The following is a 27,760-nucleotide window of genomic DNA, read 5'->3' on the forward strand; positions in this document are numbered from 1 at the left end:
AGAGGACATGTGTAGATATACTATGGTAAAGCCAGCTGATATCAAATCCTGCAAGGCAGACAAAGTATGAACAACTAAAGCAAGAACCTAGAGGAAAATTTGCATTTGTTGTTAATACAAATAGGTTATCGCAGGTTATCCATCTTGGCTCGGCACCAGAGCTCCAGACATTACATTTATGTCTTTCTCACCGCAGAAGTTATTTAATGGCATCTAAGTCTCCCCCTTAACAATAAGAACATCTTAAGAAAGATTATAAAATAAAAGGCTTTCATCTGCATCTTTCATTTGTTTGATAGTTGAAGAAGAAAGGGGAGGCATTCCACAATAATCATCAGAGGGAAAAAGAAAAAGAAACCGACCTCTCCACAACCCCATCTTGACCTAAAGTGTGCTGAGCTACAGCTGCAGACGCAGGTGTTGTGTGAATGGCAAAAATCGCGCAGGCATTAATCTGTAACTAACAGTATGGTATTAAAGTTCAGATGAAGGCTCAATCTTGTTCAGTTGCTCCTGTGAGCCTGTGTGTTGAAGGGGTGAAAACACAACCACTGGAAGAGCTTCAGCAGGGATCAGCCCATCACACGTCAGGTGATTAGAGGCGATTAGAGCTCACACCTCCAGGCACCGCCACAACTTTGCAACTTCACACTAATCCAGCACACATGCAAACATACAAACCGAACAGAAGAAACATGGATAACAATAGGGACACACTGCACAGCAAAAGATTTCTGCTTTTAACCGGTTAAGAGGATTGACTAAGCTGTGTGCCAAATTGCGTCAACTCTACAAGAGCGCCTATAGAAATCATAAACATTTCAGAGAGGGAAGAATTTCCACGATCACATGCCGTATGTATGGGTCTTCTGGGTGGAGTTTCATTCATTCCAAATGGTTCAAGGGGACACAAACAAAAGCAAATGTGGTGCTAAAACAAGGCAAAACCAACAACAGCCAAATGGGCTTCTCCACCCACAACTGTCCCCTCCGAAAGTCTCACTGGGTGGGAACATCGGCTCCCAGAAGCCTCTTCGTCTTTTAAGTGCTCCAGCCTTAAAGCTGTCACTCCTGATTTGTGCATCTCTGTGTATTACATGTGATAAGTCAGACTATTCTGGAGCATGAACGCGTGGGGAGCAATGTGAATGGGTCATTGCACCTTACACACCCTACTGCGCTCCATCAAATGCTCAGCGTGGAGCCTCTCTGGACTCTCACACAGCCTACTCGGGCCCAAAGGCCAGTGATGGGGGGTCCAGTGGAGTAAGCAGCTCCGTAGGTGGGCGTCACTCCACCAAACAAAGGGGTTCAAAGTGGGGCAGACTGGTGGCAAGAGCTATTTTCAGTTAAATTAATTCTTCCTTTCCTGTGTGATAGCACATCTGCTATCACACATATTTAGAGATGATTTATACTGCTTGAGAAATTGTTTGTCTCATAGTCAGCTGTAGGATCAATCATCAATTCAAAACGAATGGGAATTTCCTGTGTGGCTCTGTCTTTCTAGGAAAATAATTCCTATGCTGATCTTAACCAGATTTTTACTCTAAATGTATGAATTACACCTTGGTCAATATCATGGATTGGATATTTCAGCTTGTACTGGCTTGATCTTTCCTTAATAAATTGTTCTCTTGCAGGCCTTGCAGCCTTTAAGAAGCTGCAGACCTAAATAAATGAAGAACTCATTTAATGACTATTGCTTACAGTGTGAAATATAATGTGCAACAACTACTACTGTCTAGTCTGTTTGCGATGAAATATGCTCTGACCACAGGGTGGGTTTAGGTCAAAAGACACCCACTGATTCCGATGTACTTTCCTGTGCACAATATTATGCAGAGTTATCAAAAGGTCACTAAGCCAAAAAAGGGCTTGGATCAAAATGTTTCATGGGCCAAAAAATACATCGCCGAAAAAGCGCGCACGCACATGTCCCCAGTGAGACACTTTTATTAGAATGGTTGGGGGACCATCCTGGGACATATCTTTTTATAACTTCATTTTATTTTTATGTCTGCTCAAAATTTCTTCATCAGACTAAAAATTTTTCCTTCTCCCTGTCGGTTCTGATTACAGCTCATCGATGCATCGCAAAACCCTCTTCTCACTGCTCTTTTCTGACAATATTGTTGCAGTATTTCTGTATGTTGCAACTTAAAAAATCAGGACAATTCCAATAAATCCCAAATGATTCCAGTAAGCATGAAAAGGAGGCGTAATTACTCCGCTTAGCAGTAAAATTGCATGGGTAATGACATGAGGGAAACTGCACTGCACTAAGCTATTTGAAGAGAACAAATCACTGCTTTTACCTAAAAAAATCTTGTTTGTTGTTTCTTCTATAAACCACATACTTGTATGAGCCCCTTTCACTTGCCATTTTAGGTACAGTAACTTCTTTGGTGCTGCTCTACCGTAGCTCAGGCTTAGTAAACTGGGTGCTGTGCTACTTCGCCCACTTTGATTTGGAGGGCTTGTGTGGAGAGTAGATTAGCTCGGAGATTATTGTCACTTCGTTTTGCAGATTTTATATGCTTCACATTCTGCCCTCTAGCAGTCAGAGATCAATTATTGCATTGTTTGTAATAATCTGTCTCCATTTCATAAAGTAAACATTTTCTCATGAAACAGAGACCCTACTTTAATACCAGCACTAGCATTGCAATGCACCATGAAAATGAGCCATGTTTTTTGTTTCAGAAAGTGACTTTAAAGAAGCGGGCACGCATTTCATCACACAGCAAGAGGAACGGGATAGATGACTGTGAAAAATCACCGCTAACCTGTGAAACAAAAAGCCATGGCAGAACACAGATGATGAAATTACTCTCAGAAGACGGAATGCGTATCTTGAGCGATTTTTCAGCTGGGGCCAAACTGACCCTCAGCTCTGTGAAATTAGGAGGATTTTCAGCAGCTCAGCGTTAAAACGGCTGTCACCGAATCCTGGAAAGCACTTTATTACCGTGGCAACACAGCTGTCTAGACCAAATGGTCCAATCGGGGTGCAAGAGTCAGGAAAGCGTGACACTATCTTCATCATCCAGCAGGACAAAGATTAGCTTCCTTTCTTCATCGAGTTATAAGAAAACATTATTTACCACAATGGAGCTGAACTAATGCTCTGTCTTTTAATTTTCAGAGATCCAGGTGACATCGCTGAGATCACTGCTTTGGTCTAACCAACAGTGAAATTAGTGGTCTTATATAAACGTGAAAAACGTGAAAACAGGAATTAGCAACTTAACAATACTCACAAACTCTATCAATCTGACAGAGTCTTCATCAAACAAGCATTCAATATGTTGTGTGTGTGTGTGTGTGTGTGTGTATTTTAATATGGGTAAGTGATGTATGCAAAAAAGTGTAAAATAAATAATAAAATTGAATGCCATAAAAAAATTACAAAAACAAGTTAAGATATGTAATTAATTAAAAATTAATGAAGGTAACTGGTTAAACAAAAAGGTTTTTAACTGGTTTTCAAAAGACTCCAGAGTCAGCTAAATGTAATTTTAGTGGGAGACTCTTTCAAAGCCTTGGTGCCCCAGACTGACAAGCTCTATCGCCTGGTCTTCAGTTTTGTAGGTGGAACAGCAGATTCATAGCATGTATTGAACACAGCAGTGCATTTGGTAAGAAGCTGAGATAAAAAGAGACTTTACATGCAAGAGGAAACCTAGGAAGGAATCAGATATTACATTAAGATTCTCAACACTGGATTTAGCAGCTGAACAAAAAGAAGTCTGACTGATTTCAGAATGCAAATCGGGAGGCGCAATGATCTTGGCCTCAGTTTTGGTCAAGCTTAGGTCAAGGTAATTGAAGAGCCAAGCACATATCAGGGTTAAACAGCGTACTAGGGTGGACAGCCTATCCAGCTGGTGAGGATTAAAAGACATACAACTGAATGCCATCAGCATAGAAATGATAATGTTGTTTCCTTGCCACCGTTGCCTAGTGCTCGCTCATAGGAGTTCATTTGATTGTTGGGGTTTTCTCCAGAATACTATATTGTAGGAGGTATGAAGCACCTTGAGGCAGCTTTTGATTAGTGCTGCATAACTGAATCTAAACTGAATAGAACAGAACCTTGGTCACTCTGTTGGTGTCTCATCTGCACATTTACTCTCCTTCACTTTATTCCTGTGTGAGGCATTAAAATAATGCAACAACCATGTTCAATTCTATTGTTTTATATGTATTTGTTTTTTTAATTTCCAAATAGGCTACAGCCTACAATGCTAAGACTTAACAATGCCCATGTGTAGACAGGAGACCTTCTCTTCTGAATCTCTAAGGATAATTCAGAATGTAAATCTATAACTATATTGGGAGAATGTGAATATCCCCAGCAGAGCCTCAGCCTTCAAGTAAAAGAAAGATCTTGATGAATATTAAAGATTCCCACAATAGTAGGGCCAAATCACTGCGCTGAGATTGACGTTTTGAATACTTTTTAGAATGCTGAGTGGGAAGAAAAACTCCATTCATAAAGAGTGAAAAGGCTGTCACAGCAAGATTCTCCCTCCTTCCCCTCCCTCTGTCTGTCATGCTGTCTCATTCTCTCACTCAGTCCGTCTCACCGTCTCTTTCTTCATGACACTACGACGTGACACCGGAGAGCACTGAAACATGATCACACTTCTGTTGAATCACTTTTCTCAGCCAATATTATTGTTGTTAATCACTATAACCTCTGAAAAAACGCCGGAGGGTTCGTGCTGGCTGTTAAATGCTCATCTGAAGTTTCAAACTGAAACTAAAAATCTTGTGATAGAATATGTAATGCAATTATGTTTGATTCAGGATGTGACCTGTCTGATTGAAAATAACAATGCTTGTAAACTCCTCTGAAATTCTCTGGGAACACATATCCACGTACTAGCATTTACGGCATTAAGACGACCATTAAATGCACAGTTCGCAAGTCGTAATTAAGTCTGTCACAACCGTGCACTTTCTTCATCAGACTATAAATGTCAAAAGTTTGTGATCCTCATAAACTTTTCACCGCACACTGCCTCCAGCTAGTCAAGTCAAATGAATACAGAGAGGACGTGTAAAGCTGTATTTGCATTTTATAGTGCATTGTGAATAAATTATTTTATCATGACGGAAACATTTTTTCATGTCGTACCACTACATATATATCATTTGTAAAATGCAAATTCCCACAATCTGAGATTTTACGAAACCCAGTACTTGCTTAATTGCTTGTGTAATCAAATGTAATCCAGTTCTGCCTGTTTTTATGACGTAAATAAGGTGAATACCAACTCCACTCTAGCTTCTTTAGCCCTGTTTGTGTGGCAGGTCTCATCTGCGGCCATTATTGGGCTGGTGTGGCTCGTTTCCAGTGACTGACACCAGCAGCACTTGGGACCAGTGTGCCAGCGCCCAATAAAAGCCCTCAGAGCTAAGTTCCTGTGTGGCTCTCTTCCCTGAGACACCTTCTTTTTTTCTTTCTTTCTTTCTTTTTTTTTTTTTTTACAAATGTTCTTTTCTTCTTGCCCTTTTATTTTGCACTAAACAACATTACACACTAAATTTCTTCAAGAAAGCTCTAATTTACACCTCTGATTATGCTACACATCAGGGCTAGCTGAAGTTCTTTCCTTGTTTCTTTCATTTAAAGTAAATAAACATTTAATAATAATGAGAAATAATGAGAGACAATGTGGTCATAATAGACATGGTCAGCAACAACACTCAGGGACTCTGTTGTGTTTTAATGATGGTACTAAGGGGCCCAAAGTGTGCCGACAACATATCCCCCTCACCATTACACCACCAGCCCAGCCTGAACTGTTGATACAAGGCGGGGTTAAACTTTTTTTTTAATTTTTTTTTAATTTGTATGCTTGTCCCTTTTCATCATGGCCATGCAGCTTATTTTGTGACAGCATTCAGTTTTTGTTCTTTTGCTGTGGTTTTAATTCAATTACATGCTTAGCCACTGAGGGTCATGGGTTTTTGGGGGGTTATTTTGGATTTCCTAGCTAATCTGCATATTTGTTACTTTTGAGCCTTAGTTTTGTTTAGGAATAAGTTTTGCTGTCTTTTGGTTTTAATGATTATTCTAGTGTTCTGAATTTGGTTAGAGGGATTATTCTGTTTTGATTTCATTCATGCTTTGGCATTTTATTTTTGTATTTCTTTAGTTTGGCCCCCGTTGTGTCTGCTTGTTTGGGTTTTTTTTTTAAGTTGGCGTCTCTGTTGAGTGTTTTCCTGTTACTACTTGTTTTTTTAGTAGTCCTTTGTCTGTTTTACTTTTATGCTGCTTTTATGTCCTCCATCTAATTGATTGGTTTCACCTGTACCTTGTCTTATTCCCCTGATTAACCCTCAGTGTGTCTCTCCTGTGTTCTTTCTCAGTGTTTCTGTTAATCTCCCCTCAGTTGTTCCTGTCTGGTGAAAGTTTTGTTGGAAAGTATTTTGCTTTGGCCTCATGGACTTTGTATTTTCAGAATGCATGCTAAGGCAGCCTGCCTGTCTTTGACCCCCGCTCCACTAGACTGCATTATCTTTTATACAAACAGAAATATTTAATAATTAATATGATTTGTTTATTAAGAGTCAAATGATGGGATGAAGCAGTAGCTTCAGGATAAAGCTAACTATAACTACACTACATTGTTGTTTAATTTTGGAAGCTTTTAGACTGACGATTGTTAAACTTTCTGGCAAAGAAGCACATCAATCCGTCATTGGCTTACTAAGGTCTGGATGTTAAGTCTGGGCTGTAGCAGGAAGTCAAAGAACACATGTAGGCACAAGTTGCAAACTCAACACAGGAAGGCGTCAGCTGAAAGAATCTGGATTCGAGCCCAGTATCTTCTTGCTGTGATGTGAATGTGCTAACCACTGCGCCGCCCAAGATGGCAAATATATTAATTTCAATTTAATAATTGCAACATTTATATATATATATTATATATAAATTTATATTTCTGTAATCGAGTTTATCTAATACCTTTCATTTCACAACTAACATGCAAACTCTACATCCTCCTGTTCTGAGATGTTAACTGATATACCTGTGAGGGGATTTTTTTTTTCTTTATTCTCAATCTGCTACTCAAAATCTACAGCTGCAGTGCATGTCCACATGATCAGATTTCCTACTAAAATATATACTTTTCTTTGTGTATGTAGCTTCTTCGTGAGAACCTTATTAAAGCTTCAGCAATGTCGTAATCTCTTTAGAAATAACCACCAGCACTGGAGCCCAGCTCAGCCTACAGTTACAACAAAGCACAAGGTCCTTTCTGTTGACAAACTGGTAGCTGCACCTGAAACACACCTGTGGCTCAGATTTCAAGCACTGGCACAAACAGCCGCACAACACTCCGAGATGTCCATCTGGCTCTGAAGGTGCCATTGGGAAGGTGATTTTTCATGGCCGAGGCAACAACGCAGACTGGCCAAGAACAGCAGAATGAAATCCTTTGCCTCACTCTCGTTCTCTGTGTCTGCCGCTGAAGGTCACTGGACCAGGTTGTGGTCCTGGATCTCTACAGAGTGAGACCTGTTGTCTTTGTCAGCGAACTTGGCTGCCACTGAGCCACACTTTAGCTAATTCGCTCACAGCTCTGTTTCCAATCATTTTCTGGCCACTTGGATCTCTTTAGTTTGGCAAGTTACGTAACTCATATTGCAAACATACACTGACCAAAAGCAGCAGTTTGCTGAAATAACACTATGCAGCAGTGTGTAAACCTATAATTAATGGCTCATGACAAAAAAGCAAGCTTTTACAGCTTTGAAATAACAGACTAATAAACAGTTAGGCACATAATGTCACTATCACCCACAGTATGTTGTGAATCTTATTGCTTTGTAACTATTTTCCTTTGCAAAATAGGAAAATAGGGGGGGGGGGTCTTTTTACCTAGCAACTAGATGAATATAAATAGTCTACAAACTAAGGATTACACATGCTCGTTTCTCAGTAAAGGGAACAAAAAGTGCTCTCATTTCTCAAACTGAGAAATGAGAGGAAATTTCCTTAACATGGCCTTTGTGCAGCAGGAACTGGGAAACCAAATCTCTCCTTGTCAAGTCATCCAGGAGCATTTAATGAAAGGATTGTTGCGGCATGTCTGCTGGGCTGCATCGGGCGGACGTTACTAACTAAAGGGTCTAATTAAGGGGTTCCTCTGACGGTCAGACAAAGCAGACAGCAGGGGTTAAGACGCTGGCTCACAAACTGGCCGTGACCCTCACACCTGCCTGGTTCCATTACACTGCAACATGCCTGCACACATTGGACAGGCTCCTACTGACACATCACTATGGAACTGGTACTCATACAAACCACACACACGAGCTGAGACAAAATTTTAGAATGAGGCAAGAACCAACCGGACCTATAGGCAAGTAATTACACTTGAATGTGTGATAATAAATTTAGAAAAAAATCCAGCCATGGAAGTGTTGATCAGTGCAGAGAAGTACGTGCACACACACAAATCTGAAACATCAAAGGAGTTATAATGAAAGGCGGATCATCTTTTCAGAGTATCAGAGGCATCAGTGTAATCTTTTTCCCTTCCTATATTTGTGCAAAGAGGTGCTTTGACCAACTAATCCTATAATATAGATACTTTAATATTAACTGCAGTAAGTGAAGTCTGACAAGCTGCTAGAGGCCCCCGTACGCGAGAGCGTCAAAAGTTCATGCCCTCTTTTCAGTGTACACCCTGGAAAAACAAAAAGACTGCCTAGCGTGAGCTACAGCTCTGCCACTAATAAGACTGATTGTTACAGAGTGGCTCCACCTGTCTCTCACTCCAATTAGTTGTTCCAGCCGCTGCAGAGACATATCGCAAAATAGGGCCGAAGAAACTGAAAAGCCCCCCCTCGCAAAAAACAAAAGAAGATGTAGCCAGCGTGAAACGTAACTACACGTCCATTTGTGTGGGGAAAACAAAGGATGAAAAGACACAATAGTTGCCTTTCAGTTTTACTTTAAAAGGCAGCAAAGGGCAAGGTGACACGTTTCTGCATCTAGACATGAAACGAGTCAACCACAGCACCTGCTTCCTTTAAGGTTCACCCAAGACTGTGATGCTGTGAATATGTGGTGTTTCCCATATCGCGTGCTCTTTAACGAGCTCTAATAGAGTGTGTGCCCACTGAATGTCATTCCTAAGCTGCAGGGGGACATTTAATAGAGAGACCAGCTCGAGCAACATATAATGTGTCAAATCTGTCAAGAATAATAAGAAGTGGAAAGTGTGAGCCCAAACTACCACACTGTGAAATAAAACAAAAGCCAATTAACATTTTAGTTGGTAAACAAGCAAATGTCTTTAATCTTGTTCCATTTTCAGCTGCCAGAGGATACGGTCTGCTATAATTCAGAGCAAACAAATCTGTCAGGATAACACAGATTTATTTAAGAAAACATAACACAGTTGGAAGAATTGTCTGAATTATTAAATTATAGCAATATTGATGTTTTTCTTCTCTATTTTTTGAACCTTAAATAATTTTTTTCTTTCTTTTTTTATTAAGCAACGGTCTTAATACAAAGACTGCACAAGAAATTTTCAGAACAATTGGTCCCTGTGCTGACAGCCTATTTAGACAAACAACAAGCCTGTGTTATTTATTTGCCCACTGAATCCCCTTTTACGTGGTCCCTGCCCCTGGCTGCGGTAACGCAAGAAGGAAAGGATACAGCCCAACCCTTGGAACAGTTATTGGGCTACATTCATGCACCTCTCTACGGACTAGTTGACACAGACAGGTGGGGTTTAAATGGCAAATTAACTGCCCGTAGATGCCCCCAGAAAGAATCTCTTCACTACGCCTAGACGCTCTGAGCCTTTGTGATTAATGGTGTCTGGACAAATTTTCGTTTTACAGCTTTATATAAATCAGAGGGAATTAACAGAAGGAGCCGGCCCACTGCCTCTGGTCAAACTACCTGCTCTGTGTTGTTGGAGTGTGATTGAGACAGGCTGCAGGGTGAGAGCAGGAGGGAGAAAAAGGGAGGGAGTCTTCAGCACATATTTTCCATGTGCGCCCACACCCCTCCCTCGACTGTGGTGCTGAAAGCTCTTTTGTGTGTTTGTGAGTGGTGTGAAGGCTACAGTGATAAAGTATTCACCACAGAAGTTTAACGTGCACGGCCACTAGCAACTTTTAATATTAAATTTGGGCTTAACTTAGTAGCTTCTTTGTCATTGCAAATTAATGTGAGGCTTTAAAAGTCCTTTCATTTAAAAAAACAAACTCTTAACTCTTTAAAACATTTCGATTCTCTTACATCAACTAAGCACGAAATCAGCAAATATAAGACTGAGAAGCTATCCGTTCACTCACATAGCAAAGACACTGAACGGAAGAAGAGATGAGAAGATTCAGTTACCATGATTCCTCCCTGAGCACGTGGCTGCCTTATTAAATTAAATGAGTAAATGGAATAAGGTGTTCGTTTTCTGACCAGACAAGGACACACAGTAGCTGAAACGTGTGAATCTCACAGCTGGACTTACTCAGTAAAATTCTCACTTCCATGCTGGAGCAAATCAAGGACACTGACCTTTTGCTAAAGTGGATTTTTTTTCCATCAGAGGCAGTTTGGTAATGCCTAAAAGAGCAGTAAAGTTACGGGTGGCGCACTGGAGTTTTAGCATGCTAAAACACAGGCTCTTACTAAACTACAACATTTTTTTTTTGATAAGTCAGTATTTAGAAGATAGTACTGAGTTACATCATTTATTCTTATCTGTCAGACTGAACTGCTGGTAAAATATGCCATGACAATTTTTCCCATTTATTTACACGTCAACATATTAATTTTCCTTAATTACCAAACTCCATGAAAAAAGTCTCAATTTTACGCTGTTATCATAAAATAGTAAAGCCATAGGCAATCCCTGCTGTTTGTGACATAGTTAGGGAGCACAAAAAAAAGCCCAAAACAATCCAATATGCGAATTCTGCAGCCATGCAATCCAATTACAAACACATGTAAATATGTCAGCATTCAGGGGTTAAATTTGAAGTCACTGAAGGTCAAGTATGAAGTTTAATTTGACTCCAAAATCAAATCCTTATCCACTTGGCGAACAACAGCAAATTATAGTGTCCAATAAAACAACCACAAAACACACTTTTCCATTTATTTATTCTAATCTCACTGGCTTTGCCTCCTTGCACTCAAGGGGCTGCCCATAATAATCCCTGTGCTCTAACAAAAGCAGATGAGACATTCCTGTTTTCCTCCAGGAAGGTTTGAGTGAGTGTTAAACCATCTGCTCCTGTGGCTGATGGGAAACCCAGGGGCTTTGCAGTCTTGGCAGCGAAATCCTGTCTCTGGTTGCCTGGTTGACCCACAGTTCATTTATCAATCAGACAACTTTGGCCTTAATTAGAAGAAACAGTCCATCAGCTTAGATTGAGGCTCCACTGAAAGACTTATTTCAGTGGGAAAGGTAATTTGCTTTATAATACTCTTCTTCATAGTCTGCGTTCCCTCAAATCTGTCAGTCCCTACACATGGTGGAAAATATGGACACCTGTTTTTTGTCTTATGAAAAACGGATTTCAGCAGCTTTGGATGAAAATGAAAAAAAAAAACCCCACACTGAATCATTTGATTTTACATATACATATATATATATATATATATATATATATATATATATATATATATATATATATATGTATAGTGTAATTTCACAAAAGATGTAGGTTATTTATAATTCTAGGCACCCCATTTGTTTTTTAGACAAACATGCAGTACACTATAAGTCTAATACACAGAGAAATATTCATATCCTCAGTGTGGGAGTAATAAAAGACATGTGAGATGTTCATGATGGACCGTCTGTGAAAGAGAGCCACATCAGAGAAGCAGTAGTTTTTCTGAATATCTAACATCTGTGTGACATTATGAAGCACTTTGGCCATAACTGAGTTGTACGTCTCAGACAATTTGATATGTACATTATAAAGAACCCTCTCCTCCTGCAATTATTTAACAATCAATGGGATTTATTATTTTATTTTTCACTAAAACCCCTAACAATAAAGCCATACTCTATAATACACACTTTAATATTATTTTCTAAGAATGCCGGGGAATCGCAGCTATAAAAATGGCAACAACTTCAAAATGCAAACAAAACGGAGTGCAAATGCAAAATAAGCTTTCAGAAGAAACTGAAAACAGATTGGTAAGCAGAAAAGAAGTTGTCATAAAATTGTACTTAAGCATTTCCATTGTAGTTGCACCTCCAAAATATTAAAGAAGGGACAAGGGTAGAAGCTTTTGTTGTTGGTTATTTTTATTTTTGCTTCGTTTTTTTTTTTTTTGTTGAAGCTATGAAAAATGTCATAAATGACAGTTTGACAGGCATAAAATAGTATTTTACAGCATCAAGGTGATTCCTAAAAAGCTACTTGGCATATTTGACCATGGTGTGCAGTGTGTCATCTAATTTATGGAGGGAGTCAGGAGAGAGGTACAACAGTGAGTGTAAAACACGGTGGAGGCTAGGTGTTCGGCTGCATTTCAACCAGTGGTGTTGGAAATCTTATCAAAATTTACATTATTATAAACATAGAGAAGTACCATTAGGTTTTGATCCATCATGGATACTACCTGGAAAGAACCTGACTAGCAGTGGCTTGATTTTTCAAGAAGCCTGGAGAACTATTCCTGAAAACTAGTTAAAGAAATTACAAGAAACGCTTGCCTAAGAGAGTTTAGGCTAAAAGTGGTCATAACAAATAATGTCTTTCAGGCTTGTTAGACTTGTACAAACGATTTTTTGCTTTCTGTTTTTTTAATATGCACTTATTTGAATAAATTACTGCATCTGTCTCCCATTTTCCTAGCAAAATATAATGAGATGAGTGGTGACTTTAGTGCAATACTGTATATAGCATCTTGTAATCTATTCTGTGGGGAACTTTAGTGTTTCTCTTTCTCTCACACACTAGTGGCAATGAGGTCACAATCAAATTTTATCCACTGATTACTACTCCACAATACACTTTAGGATATGCTGTGATTCTGTTGTGAGAAATTTTAAGTATTATTATATATCTCTCTCCATCAGCAATAGCTTATTTAGTGGCATCCAGACGTGCAGTAAATTACTGGGCATTCTATTCCATGTAAATCTTTCTCCCTGGAGGTCTGAGTGCATTAGATCCGGAGCTATCAGTACCCTTTCCCCCTGACAGTGTTGTTTGCTCTCTTCCAATGATAGCACAATGAAAACACAGGAAGTAGCTCGGAGAGCGCGGGGCCTGCGATCGATGTCTCTGTGTCCAACTATAAGCTAGGTGATGTCTTAACAGCTGCCTTCCTCACTTCTCAAACCTCTCTTTCCCTGCGATAGCCCGTCAAGCCTCCCTCAACCGCTAATGTATCTGAATGCAGTGTCATCCAGCGCCGTCTCGCATCAGTCGATAAATACTGGAAATGCTACCCATCTCTGAAACATCACTCCTTCACTTACTGTAAGTGCACATCACGGAGGGCACCATCCCCACAGTGCTGACAAGGAGGAAGACTACACCAGGCAGCCCCAGCCATGACAGAGCATCATCATATGCAACCACAGACATAGTTTTTACTACTAAAATTGCAGTGTATAGACTGCGTGTCTAAATTGGGCTCTTATTTTAAGATATGAGCCTGTATTTCACATCATTCCAGGAGTAAGAGATACTTTAAAAAAGACGTCACTGGGAATGGAGTGTGATAATGTGCAGCTCAGTTCTTATGTCCTTCGATACTTCTTGGCTTTAATGTTGACTTTTATGAGTTCTGGGCAACTTCAACAAAAATCCATCATTGCTGCACACTGGCAACTGAGCCATATAAAATAATGAAGGAAAAAAAACAACTAAAAAAGAGACTAAACAACACCTGCTATTAAATACAAACATAACTTTTTGCAATATATATAATGATTGCAAAGACCAATAGAACTAAACTAGTGAGTCAGTCTGGCTGATGTTTAACAGCGTTTCCAGAGAGGATAGGATGCTGTAAAAAATCCAGTAATAATGTTTGCGTGTTTCTTAATAATCGTCAGGGAAATGCAAAGACATTAGATGCAACTGAAAAACTAGATTCTCCTACTGTCAGTGCACAGAGATCCAAGGGATGGTGATGGATTAGTCAGTAGGCCACAATTTCATATATTCACGTATATTTTTTTTATCTTTGCACATTAGACTATACTTGTAATTGTGGATTCTTCATTATCAGTTAAATGAAATGAAAGTAACTGTGCCTGTCTCTGGACCATTCAATACTATTTTCCCTTTTGTATCTGGGTTTCAATAGGCTCGATGAAATCATTCATATGATGTATTGTCCGTTTAACATGGGTTAAATGGTTTGAAAATCATTGCATTTTGGGGGGGTTTAAATTAACAAATGGGGTTGTATTGATTTGTATTGTTAAAAAGCATTTGGGGCGGCCTATAGCAGCAGTTTCTGCCAAATAGCTATTTTTTATTTGTGAACAGGACCATAAGATGAGGCCTACGTTTTCTCTTGCAGAAGCAGAAAATGTCTGCAGTCAGAACACACTAGTAAAATCCACTCTGACTTCATGGAAAAGTGTTGATTTTCTTCAAATGATTGTATCTGGTTGTTTTCTACTCTCTTGACTCTTGGTGTTGGCTGTGAAGACTGGAAAGTTGTTGGCAGAAGCTTCTTATTAGACTGTTCCACTTTAAAACCTTCTGCTTTCCATATTTTTCACAAGGTATTCATACACCTGGTTTTGGTTATTGTGATACATCAAGCTTGGGAAACTATTACACACATAAAGGTATATGCAATGTCAAATGGCACCATTAAGATGTGGAGAGTGTGAAGAAAATTTCAAGGCCAAATCACCCAATGCTTGAGTTCCCCACAGAACGTATTATTACTGTTGTGAATTTAGTACATGGTGTTTTTATTAGGTTTCAAGCAAAAAAATTATACAACTACATCTAATGTATTTGAATGCACTTAAAAATATAGCTATTAGTTCTCTTTGCAGGGCTGTTTCCTGGGATTTGGGAGCTTTGGGGTGTTTTTTTTGTTCCACAGGAAATCGGAATATTTAATCAGAGAGAAAATCCTGTCCTAGAACACATTGGGTGTGATTTATGCACTTGAGTGCTGCCTTATGTCCTTGGACAGGTTTATTACATGAAAAGTGGCTGTTCAAGAATTTAAATATAATAGTGCTGTTTTCCTCCCTTTGTCTGGTTCTGCTGGATGTTTCTTCCTTTTAAAAAGGAGTTTTTCCTTCCCACTTTCACCAAATATTTTCATAAAGGGGTCATTCAATTGTCTGGTTTTCTCTGTATCATTGAAAGTAGTCGTATATATATTTAAAGTATATATTTAAAGGAGAAATACACAGAACCTGTACAGTGAATCTACTGTTGCTAGATTGTTGTTGTTAACAGTACTCTCATGCAGTGGCTTTGATGGGGGCACCAGAGGAGACTACAGGGGCAACAAAACCACCACATGCACCCCTTCTGGACATGCCCCTGCTACTGAGAACAAGATGACAAATGTGGGAAGCATCTGTTCAAAGTAATACATACATACAGTTAACTGAGCTTCTAGATGCCAAATTCTATTAAAATGACAGGACACAAACAAACGAGTCCTACAGAACAAGAAAATCTCCTTACATGTAAACACTGACACTGCTGTTGGCTTGGTTCTCAAAACTGAGTCAGGCAGCTGGGTACACTTTTCATACCTCATTAGTGCTTTTATTTTTTATTTTCCTGTCCAAGGAAACAAGCCCTTGTTATAGCGCATTTGTCACTCTTTACTGGAATAAAGGTTACTGTCTCAGTATGTCTGAATTAGTTAATGGTGACAAATTTCTACACTTTCCCCGTATTTGTCATGTAATTTATACCCACTTCTTATCTGATCTAACTTCCACTGACAGCAACAATAAAAGTGCATATTCCAATAATATTTTGAGTTCACTGTAGCCTCCCCAGTCATAGTAATTAATGGCGCCATGGGTCCTATGAGAGTGGGACCAGCTGCATGTTATGTCTTGTCACCAGTCCCAATCTGTTTGACACCTTCGGCCACATCTCTCTCTTCCGATGCCAAGAATACTGATGGAGTACTGGTCTGAGGACTCTTTGTGCCCACCCTCAGAGAACAAACACTATTAAGACTCGACAATGTGCCCCTCTGCCCATCCCCAGAGTGCAGGCAGTGCCAGCGTCTGTAACTGGAGAACGGAGAGCAAAACAGCTGCTCCCAGTCTATCCTGCATCTGCCACAACTGTGATTTCATGGAACAAAGCGAGAATGCAACCACACGGTTCAACTGGTTGTTCAGTCACACTCCAGCCATTGTCCCTGTCACTCTCTCTCTTTCTGTCTACCTTCTCTTCTTCTGTCAACTGATGGCATGGATATTTTTCTAACATTTTCAATCTATCATCAGCAATTGCTCTGCATGGTATTTTTATGCTCGCACACTTCACTGTATATAACGTCTTTCACCCCCACTTCACACACTTATCCTGTAAAGCACTGGTGCACCCAGTTGGTCACCAAGGCCACTGCTTGGGTTCTTCCAACTGAATGATCAGGGGGGTTTGAGTAACTGCTGTCCCAAAGACAGACGTGTCAGACAAACAGACTGTAGCTACCAATTTAGCCATGCCTGCTATTATCAACTACAGTGGTCTTGCTGCTCCTATTAACAGAAGGATGCATTAAATAATGTACAATTATAAAGTTAGGTGTCTCACAGAAAGGTTTAAAAACAAATTATGCTAAATTGTTGTAAAAAAAAAATATAAGTAAAATTGGATTAAAGAACTATAGAATATTTTTACCCAATTAGAGCAACAGCAAGACGGCGAATGTGTCTAGACGCTAGTTTATAACACTGTTACACAAAACTCTTGGATCTTTCAGTGAACCGGTTATCATTGTTTCCTATTAATGATGGTTGTTATCAATTCTTCTCAGACAGAATCATCCCCTAAGAGCAAGACGTGGATCATTAGCAGCGTTTCTGCACATTTGAAGTTGATCTACTGCCAATGACACTTTAATTCCTTTCATTCCCCAGAAGTGTACGTACAGCATTAATGTCTGAGAAATTTCAAACAATGATTTCTATCCGACTCATTAAAATTCTTATTGATAGATCTTTCCATGCTCTTTGACACTTTCTCAATGAAGTGTTGACAGCAGCTCTTGACAGCACACCTGAACACTGCTCCTGCGTGGCTGCATCTCTTTACTACACAAGAGCGGAGGGATTTGTCAGACTATTCGATGCTCTGTCAGAGTATTTGTGTCTTAGAAAGGTAGCATTTTTTTTACGTACCCACAGGCAAAAAAGTTTTGTTTTTGTGTTTTGTTTTGGGGGGTTTTAACAGATGATGTTTAAACAGAGCAGGGTTAAGGGTCCCTACACTGACAAGCTATTGTGGTGTATAAACAGGATATACATTTCTGCAGTCAGCCCCTTGTTTTTCCTCTATTTCTCTCAGCTAGTCCAAATGCACACAGTTCATTTGATAATTAACAGCTCAAATATGCAAAAATAATGAGAGGAGACACGGTCGCTTCAGGAGTTAAACCAGGGCACTGGTTTAATTTTACATTCCTACATCAAAATATTATAATAATAACAAAAATAGCATGATAGAAATCTCATATTTGGTGATTACATGAATATAGCTGAGCCCTGCAGGCTTGTTTGCAAGACAAAAAAATTAATTGTTTAAACAAAGTATTTTGACAAAATAAAACTGAAGTTTTTTTAATTTTTTTAATGATTTTGGCTGAGTTAAATAATGCTCTTTATTATTCCTGTGTAATGAAAAATAATCATACACAACAAATTCTAGCTGTTTGCTCATTCACTAACATGCACAGGATTTAAGACTCCTCCAAACCTGAACTTTGGCTGGCAACTTTTTTGAGTGGCGCGGACTCCCTCTAGTGCACTTTAGCTTAATTAGGATAGATGAACACAGTGTGTTAGTCAGGAGGAATGAAGAATTAAAAGCACATACAACAACTAATAATGAAAAGACTTCTGGGACAGACATTTAAACTGGAAAACAAACTACGCAAGTTTGCCTTTTTCGCCCTAACATAATGACTCCACTATGAGCCGTTAAATCTACCACAAATTGGGCTCAGCTTGTACTTGCTGCTATAGTTAGATGTGGCAAGGCATGCAGCCTGTGTGGCTAAGTGCCCATAGGTACAGCAGATTGTCAGTCCACCAGACAGGCTGTCTAGGAAGGATCAATACAGGATTACAGACAAATCCCTCCCTTCAGACCTTGATTTCAATTATGCACAATCGTGAAGTGTTAAGTTTTCCCTTGCAAAGCTAGATAACTCAAGAACCTTCTTGAATTGTCCAGACAGGCAACAATATCGGCCTTCTGCTTCTCTATTTTACTCAAAACATTTTGGCAAAACAAATAAATAAAATAAATAAAAATACTCGGTTTTCACAAAATCTCAAGATAACTGTTTGTGTGTGTGTGTGTGTGTGTGTGTGTGTGTGTGATTGCCATCACCATGTGTGTCCATGCAGGGAGAGGAAAAAGGGAAACAGAGGAAAGCTGTCTCACACTGTTTGACCCCACAGTGGACGAGGCTCACTTTGCAGGGTCCTATGAATAACTAAAACAGATGATTGACAGAGTGACTGACACTCACAGAAATCAAATGGGACATCGGGTTCTGTGTTGCCTGTAAAATATCCATAAAATTAACCGATAACAAATGTCCACTTTAGGCTGGCTCTAAAAACAAAAGTCAATACCCATAGCTTCCTCCTATGAAAATGTTTAACCTTTAAAGTAAGAATAAAACGCTAAAGTGACTTTCAGTCTACACACTCAATTCCCCCCCTTCCCATCTGTGATTACTGCACTAGGGGATGAGTTCATCCCTTACACACTGTGCATATTTTAGGCTGTCACAGCCTTATATATCTACTGCAAATGAGATTTGGGATGTACATATCATGTATAAACATTATGACCATTAAACACCATCCTCACTGCTATATTGTAATAAATTATTTTTATAATTCTCAAATTTTAATCAAATATTTAATTAACACTTAGAACCCAAAAATACAAAAGGATGACATTTAAGGTATTTTTTATTGCTGTCAATTGTCAAAATGTATCAAATTTGACCCAAAAAGTATGTAAGCTGTTTGTCAAACTGTGACTATTAGCAGTGTGATCAGCTCATTCAAGTCGCTGACCTACCCAACATGTACTAGTATCCAGTGGGGTTGCCTTTTGGAGCATTTTTAATGGAAATAACCAACAATATTATGGTTTAATGTATTTTACATGGACTGCATTTAGGGCTAATATTTTGTTTTTATATTTATAGCAACATTTAGAAGCTATCCGTATCTGTGTGATGCACCATTGTTCAAATGTCTTCAACTTACCATAGCAACTATGAAAATGAAGCAGTGAGAAATGGTACCACAGCTAATGGTGCTAAATCATGTGATCAACATAGCTCTTTACCAAAACAGAGCAGACCAATCAATGAAAAGAAATAAGAGATGCAACAGCCAGACCTACCAAATAGTTCTATATTAATCACATTGCTAACTGGTTTACTGGTGGCTGACAAAAATAACAAAATCAATACATCATCACGATTCAAGATTCAAAGATTCATCACTACCGCAGTTTTAAAATTAAATAACTATAGTAAAGATTTTACATTTTTTATTTAGTTGTTTGTTTATTATCCACAAATTGCAAATGTTACCCACTTACAATAATCACATTATCCATTTTTTTTAAAGGGAACTCCTGGCTTTAATGCAAATAATGTAAGTAAAAATCTAAGCAGACCCACACATGCTGCGTATGCCCAAATAAAACATAACCACTCTCCACCCTTCAGACAAATGATAGACCAAACAGTATTTCTTAATTGTAACACGGATATTTTAAACATATCAAACCACAATGGCACTGAGCCAAATTACTGTATTTACTTAGCTAATTCCAAGAGCTTTTAAACTTTGAAAGCAACACTGCCAAACTATCAACAAGAGGGGAACACACATCTGCCTCATCTGTCAACACATCCCAGCAGAGCCAATAACAAACCCTGAGCTCCGAGTGAGGTAGCAGAGAGGTCAGTGGACTGAGCAGAAGGAGAGGAGAGAAGGAGTGTCTATTCACTGCATGCTCACCAGGCCTACACTCAGTCTGCCCAACCCCCTGGGAACTAAAGCCACAACGGGCAACCTGAAACCCATGATGTCATCCTCAGAGAGCACAAGCTACCAGGACCAGAGAGAAAGTGTACCAAACCCAAAGTCAACATCACACAATTGCTCGGTTTAATTGTATTTAAAGAGGAGCAGCTGTAGGAAATTAAGAGGTTCACCAGTAAAGTATTGTTCCTGTGTGACAACATGCAAAATCTCTCGAAATCTGGCTGACTTATAAACTCTACACTGGCTCTAATGGCAACCTTTGTTGCAACAACATAAAATGCACTACCTTCAAATAGCCAATTGAAGGTGGCTCCAAAAATGAGCCAAGCCCCTTTTTCGCTTATTGGCGTGGTCAGGCGTTGACTCCTGAGTGGGTCCTGAAACTGTGGACATACTAAAACCACTAGATGTCTGCTAGGTTTCACCTCTGCTAACAAGTCCCTAAACTGGACCTCTTGAGCATACTATGCTGGCATTGTTGTCTTTCTGAATACAGTTTTCTGAAAAATAAAATGGCTTTCCCTGCAGCTAACTGTACCCACAGACTGTCCAAGAAATCTGTGTACCAGTTTGTTTTTATTTATTTATTGTGGTGTTTGGGGGGGGGCATTCAGTAATACTATTATTATTGAATTCATTAGTTGTTGCCACTAATTATCAGGTTTTGGGTCTTAGTAACACAATTATACACTGTATATAAAAGATGGCGTTAGCAATCAGTTTGAGCTTTTTGCCATCTTCTGAAACCAGACGAGATTTCATTTTGTTTAGTGATTTTTTAGCTTTTGAAGCATTTTTCTATTTGCTGGTGCATTTGAATTGTCAGCACCACAGAAGAATGCAGGTTTAAGTCACATCACATTTTAAATTTTGAACCTATGTCTATCCATTATATACAGTCTATCACCGTACATATACAGTGTATGGATGCTATTCTAGTTAAACAGTGCTAGCTGATAACTTAACCCTCTCTTCTAATTGGGTTCACAAAACAATGGCAAAGGTCAAATGCCAGATAAGTTTTGGGTATATTTACAATTGCTATCCTTAAAAGAGATTGAGATTGAAAGTCTTTGAGCTTTGACTGAAAACGGGCATAAAAAATTCTCTTTTATGACTGAAACACTACTTTCAAAAGATGAGGTGAAGAGATTTGGGTCATTAATAGTCATTAGTCATTTTATGCTAAATATATATGATAAAAATCTTTTTCATCAGTCGATAAATCTTTGATCAAGAAATCTGCTGGTTCCTTTTTGTGTTCAGAAACTGCAATCCTTTCTTTCTGCTTTTTCTGCTTGGTGATGGTTCACATCTTATGAGGTTGCATTCACAAAACCTCGTCTTGATTGCTGACATAGAAACATGTACACCTACAGTAAATGGAAACATGCGCTGCACTTCCTGTGCAGTCAAAAAGAGGGTTGAACAACTTTCCTATCACCCACATATCTTGTCCTTAACATGGTCTTGGTTTCCATTTTCTAGCTGATATATCTCTGATTGCTCCTTTTTTTTAGCCTCATGACCTTTTCACTGTCATTCCCACCTATTCTCATCTCTTACAAAAAGACAACGCCAACTCATATTAAAAGGAAACTTTCAACCTTTATGCTTAGTTTTCAGATTTAACACATTTTAAAGCAGAGAACCTAAAGAAGAAGAAATAACTTGAATGAAACTTAGAAAACTATCATGCTGTGTATCTTATTACTGCTGCGATAAATTACTGGTTGCATGAATTAACTTATTGTAAATCATGTTTGTTTAAAAAGGGGGGATTAAAGTTTTTGTGAGTCTACAGATGACTCAACATGGAGAAATGTACTGTTAAGTGAGTGGCCTGGTATTCTTTTATAATTATATCCAGCCTGGGTTTGAGCCAATACAAAGAAAATAACTTTAAGAAACAATTTCCATATTACAGAAATGCATGCTTTGTAAACCAAATCAGACAATCACACTGATTTGTATCAGTTTCATTCATTTCAGAATTGCCCTCCATTTAATCCTTCTTCTAGAAAGCAGCCCCTGAGCTGCACTTGTCTGAAAATGAAAAGGTTAGTGGAAAATACAGATAAAAACACTTTTTTTTCTTTTTTTTTTTACACTGAGATGTAGTGATAAATGTCTTCCAATGAGGAAAGGCATGGCAATGTCAGTGGACACCTAAACAGGCAGTATTTTTAGTGTGTGTGTGTGTGTGTGTGTGTGTGTGTGAGTGTGTGTAGAGTAGGAGAGGACAAACGGTCAAACATGTCATCACATGCTACACATGATGGATGGCAGTTTCCGCCTTCTCCAAAAGTTTATGTAAAAGACTTCTACTGCTGTTCAGCTTAATGGTATCCAAGGGTGACAACCACAAGGCTTTTCATCTGAAGTGTCTGTCTAACACAGAAAATGGAGCCTCAGACCACTGCAGACTATATCACTCTTAACTGATGGGCATTACTCCATCAATATCATTAGCTTGCTGCAGTGTTTTCAAACAGCAACTAATTTAATCTTTTCAGCGCTGCAACCCATAACTAGCTCTCATGTACTTAATCCTATGGAGACAACAACGTATTCATCATGAAGACTGGGATGGCCTGTTTTAAGGACTAACTACATCCTGTTTGAGAGTGAAGTGGGTAAAAAGTCACTGAAATGTCACGATGATCCTCTGCAGTATGTTTATCATTGTTTATTGGATGCTAATCAGCAGTTATGGCTTTCTTATGATCTCTGCAGTTTGCATTTGAAGGCTCTGTGTGAAGGAATGTAAACAATCGTGGTGACCAACTTCAGTCTCATTATGGCTTCTGTTTGTTTATGACACTAATCTGTGGTTGTTGGCCTTCAGGATGAAGTCATAACTGCTGCTGTATTTGTGTGTGTGTGTGTGTGTGTGTGTGTGTGTGTGTGTGTGTGTGTGTGTGTGTGTGTCACTGCAGGAAAGCTGTGTCCTTGATTTTGATTGGCAATTGACTGTAATACTGTAAGCTATTTTACATCTGCCTAACGGGCGAAGCACATTCATAGTCCACTGTGCAGATAAGTCTTGTACAATTGTGTCACACACTGCACAGTTTTCAGTTTTCAGCATGGCATACTTTCTCCTTCACATGAGGCATCAATCCTGCACCTTCATTGGACTGGCTCGTGATCAAAGTCTGTCAAATTCACTGGTGATGATTCTTCTTTATGGTTCAATGTCAAAGCAAGGAGACAGCACACTGAGTTATACATGCCAGGCATAGAAACAGCTGTCCTGTCACTCCGTATCTAATGAAGACAGACAGTGGGTAAAGAAACGATTGGACGCAGTGATCCATCCTTTGAATTCACAGGGGACTGAGATGGCTATGAACTCTATTTGTACTGCGTTCCCAGTATAAACGTGGGCATCTGCGTAAGACAATTACAGCCTGATTAGGTTTCTGCGGCAACATATAAAGTGAAACAAGATATCTATAGCAAGAACTTAATCTTCAAAGTCTGATCTCAAGTATTATGTATGAATAAATATAGACAGCAGTCAAATTTACCATCACATGAATGAATTAAATCATGGTGTGACTGGAGAAATAGCTTCGATTTACACTGTGTAAAATATCAGCACTAGATGTGCGGTCAACTGAGATCTGTTTTCTTACACCTCCCATTTCAAGTGCATAATCCTAGCTATGGTGGCGTCTGTTAGTGTAGGATATCAGTCTTCTGTTTACCTCAGCTATCAATATGTGTAAGTGTTTATTTACTCTGGAGGAGACTGTCAAACTTAGTTAAAAGAGTCCAATACAAGTCGAAGAGTTATTAAGGCTCTGACGAATTCTTGTCCGCTTGCTGAGGATATCCTGAACTTGTCTTATGGTAAGCGCTGCTGTTTTTCCCACCCTTAGCCTCTGTTAGCTGCTGTTAGTCAGCATTAGTGAAAATGTATTTATGTTAGCTTAAAACCCTCTGCTGTTGATCTTAAGCTAGCTCACTGTCAGCTATCAGACAGGAGGGTTGCATGTCAAATCTGCTGACAAGAAGTAACTGTTACAATACTGGGACCAAATGAGCATGTTTATGCACGTTTTTGTGTGTTAGTGCCATGATTACAGTTCAGGACATGAGGGTTAACTTGCGTAGGAAAAGGATGACATTTTCTCCAGATGTGGATCACGTTTTCTTTATCCTTCGCATTTTCGCTTCTTTGGTGAAGGGGAACCCTTGTCAGATGACAAAACACAGGTATGATGAGGTATCTTGAGTTTGGATTACAGTTTACCACTAAATCACATAACTCGAGTAGTTAGAATGTATAGATGACTACTGCCACTAGACAGCTGTCTCTACAGATGCACATGCACGCAATCCTTTCAATCATCAACCTGGTAATTAAAACTGTACCTATTATAGAAGGGACAAACTAAAGCTACAAAACATTTAGTATGCTACAAAAAAGCAGCAGCAAAGACAACATATGTTCAGCACTAAGTTGGAATGATGATCCTCCCTTTTTTCAAATTTATACATGTAGTGGACTTCACTTGTACTAACCCCTCGTACTAAACGTGACAAACATGCACGCAAACAACAGAATGTACCATTCCAAACATGTTGGAACAGACAAAGTTTGTTCTGAGTGAAAACCCTAAGGGCTTTGTCCTTGCCAGAGCATCTCTCAACCCCCGTCTTCTATCCCAACATCCTTCATCCTTCTGATGAAACCCTGGGGAAGGTTCAATTTTAGGGACTAAACTCCAGCTTTGCCCCTAAAGACTGTCTCTCTCCCTCTGCTCTGTTTTGCTTGGTTTAGGCCAATTTACTGCTTGCAGTTATACTATTACCACTGTCAAGCCACCATATTCCCACAAGAGTGAGAGAATATTCCCACAGTACAGTCCTGATGTGCAGCTTACACCAACACTGAAACCTAGTAAAACAACACTGAGGAGGACCTCTACGAGCTTTGCCAACAGGCCTTATTGACAAGTTAAGACCATTAACTTTACTCGCTTGTTGACACTGGTTTGCCGCGATGCCCCATCATCAGTCAGTCTTGAGTGCTTTGGATGAATCCCAGTCAGACCTGAATCATGAAGCTGGAGGCACATCTGGGAAACAGCGACCACAGTTCAGTCCACACACAGACAGTGGCCAAAAAAACTCTGCCTCCTCTCTGTCCAAAGCTGTCAATGTGACTGTGGCACTCCTGTCCGTGATTGATGACCGTGGCTCTGCATATTTCTGAAGCTGACACGTGCTGCCTCTGTTGGCCGGGAGTCCTCTCTGTTCTATTTTGTTTACATTATTCGTCTTATTTCTCTGACCAGCCCAGCTGTCGAGCGCATGTATGGAAGGGTTTTTTTTTCCATGCCCTCAGTTGTCCAGGTATGTGTAACGAAATCTTGAGTTCTGTTTTGAAAACCCTGGGAGTTCCAGTCGTTTTCACATTTGAGGTTTTTCTTTAAGCTCCCCCGCCCCCGCCTTCCCTCTCACCCACTTGTACTCCCATAGAATTGTCCACCCAAAACTTCTAACTGCTTAATTTGTAGCACTTCCAAAAAGTAAAACAAACATAGGTTTAAAAAAAACAGTGGGCACCACCCAGCATCTTGACCACTTTATGTAATGAAGTAGAAAACAGTTCTTGTGCAAAGGCCTGTGTGTGTGCCTACATTATTAGTGTTTTTAAAATCAGGCATTTTCAGCTTACCTTTTACGTTGGCATCAGAGAGAAAAAAGTTACTGACTTTCCAATTTCTTCATGTTTTATGCTCAAAACACGAGCTTTCGGCTTGATCCTATGAAAAAATGACCAATCAAAATAATTGTTCGAGGTTACAGCACACAGTTGGAGAACAAAAGGAGCACCTGTCTACCAACACAAGTACAAGCACAAACAAACACATCAAAAAACACACTCTTCATAAAAATTTGGGGAGTGAGAATGAACTCTAAAACAGGGACATAGCTGTAGGTGGCTGTTTAAAACACAACTGTTGCACTTGTTTCATGACACAGTCTTGCAGGTTAGTCACTCAAACTTAACTACTTATTTCATCTTTTGCATAACCGTAAACTGAAGCAGCTGATGCTGAAATCAGACAAAGATAAGGTATAAATATTAGGTTCTTTAAACAGAAAAAAAGTTAATTGAGTTAACAGAATCAGACCCACATACGAGTGTGTGGATCCAACAGGCTTTCAGACTGCACAAAATGTCCCAGATTGAACATTTTCAATGCTTTACAAACAGATGCAAAGTAGCCTATGAGTGAATTTGACTGCAGGAATGAAACTAACCATGAATTCCTTATACGTCTACATGCATACAGCAACGAGGTCAGTAAAAAAGTTGAAGCAGTAGAGTACAGAAACCAAGTAACCGTCTCCTGATCCTTAAAATGTGATCTGTGCATTGTGGCACAGCAACATTGGTGCGTGCAGCTCCACATGTGTCACCACATAGAGGAAATTAACAGCTGTAACTTCTCTTAAACACCTGCAATAACAATCCAGCGTGTAGCAGGTTAGCTAGCTTCCCTACTCTCCCTCTCTTTCTTTGCATTGTCATTTGATCCAGCCTCTGCCCTACGTAAAATTCTCAGAGCTACAGAAGAGGTTTGAAAAGCAAAGCAGAGAGGCCGGTCTCTTCTCAGTCTGGATACAACCGTAAGTAAAGATGAAGGAAGAATGAAAGATTGAGGTGGCCAACATGTGTTTCCCTTGGACGTTCATTTAGAAAGCAGAACATACTCTCCACTGAGTCTGTATCAAGTCTTTTTTAGACCACAGTTGGAACTGAAATACACACAGAGTTGCCAGTGGGGCTGGGTGGCTAAAATAAATATGCTGATATTACTAAGCAGTTACATTTAAAACAACGAGTCTTCCAAAGGCGTCGCTTTAGTCGTTTCCCATATCGTCACTTGAGGGCAGACCCACCACAACTTGAACTAATTTATTTAGAGGAGCCTGGAGCTTTTCTTTCACTGCTGTCATCAGTCATCTTTGCCGCAAATACAGAAAACAAGTAACTTAATCGCAATTGCAAACACCGCTACCAAGGTGAGTCAAATTAGGCTGAATGCCAGCGAGTAGCTGTAAAAGGTTTAATGGTTGAAATTTCAAGATTTCCAGAGTAACGCGATACACGATAAACTTCCACACAGAATAAATAATCTCTTCCGGAAAGCAGATCACAAAAAAAAAAAGAAAAAGTTGGGAAAGCCTTGAAAACCGTGACAGCTCAACACAAATGCAAACTGTTTCAACAAAGGAAAACAGGTGTCATTAAAGTGTAACTGTCCACCAGAGATATATTCAGCAAACGAGGCTTGGCAGCTTGTACCTGCGCTCATGCAACATACAGTAACATGACTCACCTTTTGTTTGCGGCAGTGGTTTATTTAATCTGAGGTTATAGTGCTTTTCATGAAGTGTTGACACGAGTTTGTCACCTGTTACCTCTTTTGGCTCATTCCCTAATCTCGCGACTAATCCCAAACCCT

At 39.4% G+C, this 27,760-nt stretch overlaps 1 long non-coding RNA gene across 1 annotated transcript in view; it reads right to left on the minus strand.

Annotated features, from left to right (window-relative positions):
* The window catches only part of LOC109202802 (uncharacterized), a 34,973-nt gene continuing 7,213 nt past the window's right edge, over window positions 1–27,760 (minus strand). The window contains exon 5 of the long non-coding RNA XR_002062739.2: window positions 1–48. This is a non-coding gene — a long non-coding RNA (uncharacterized LOC109202802). The remainder of the gene's footprint in view (window positions 49–27,760) is intronic.

This window comes from Oreochromis niloticus, linkage group LG7 (genome assembly GCF_001858045.2).
Source record: "Oreochromis niloticus isolate F11D_XX linkage group LG7, O_niloticus_UMD_NMBU, whole genome shotgun sequence".
NCBI classification, from domain to species: Eukaryota; Metazoa; Chordata; class Actinopteri; order Cichliformes; family Cichlidae; genus Oreochromis; species Oreochromis niloticus.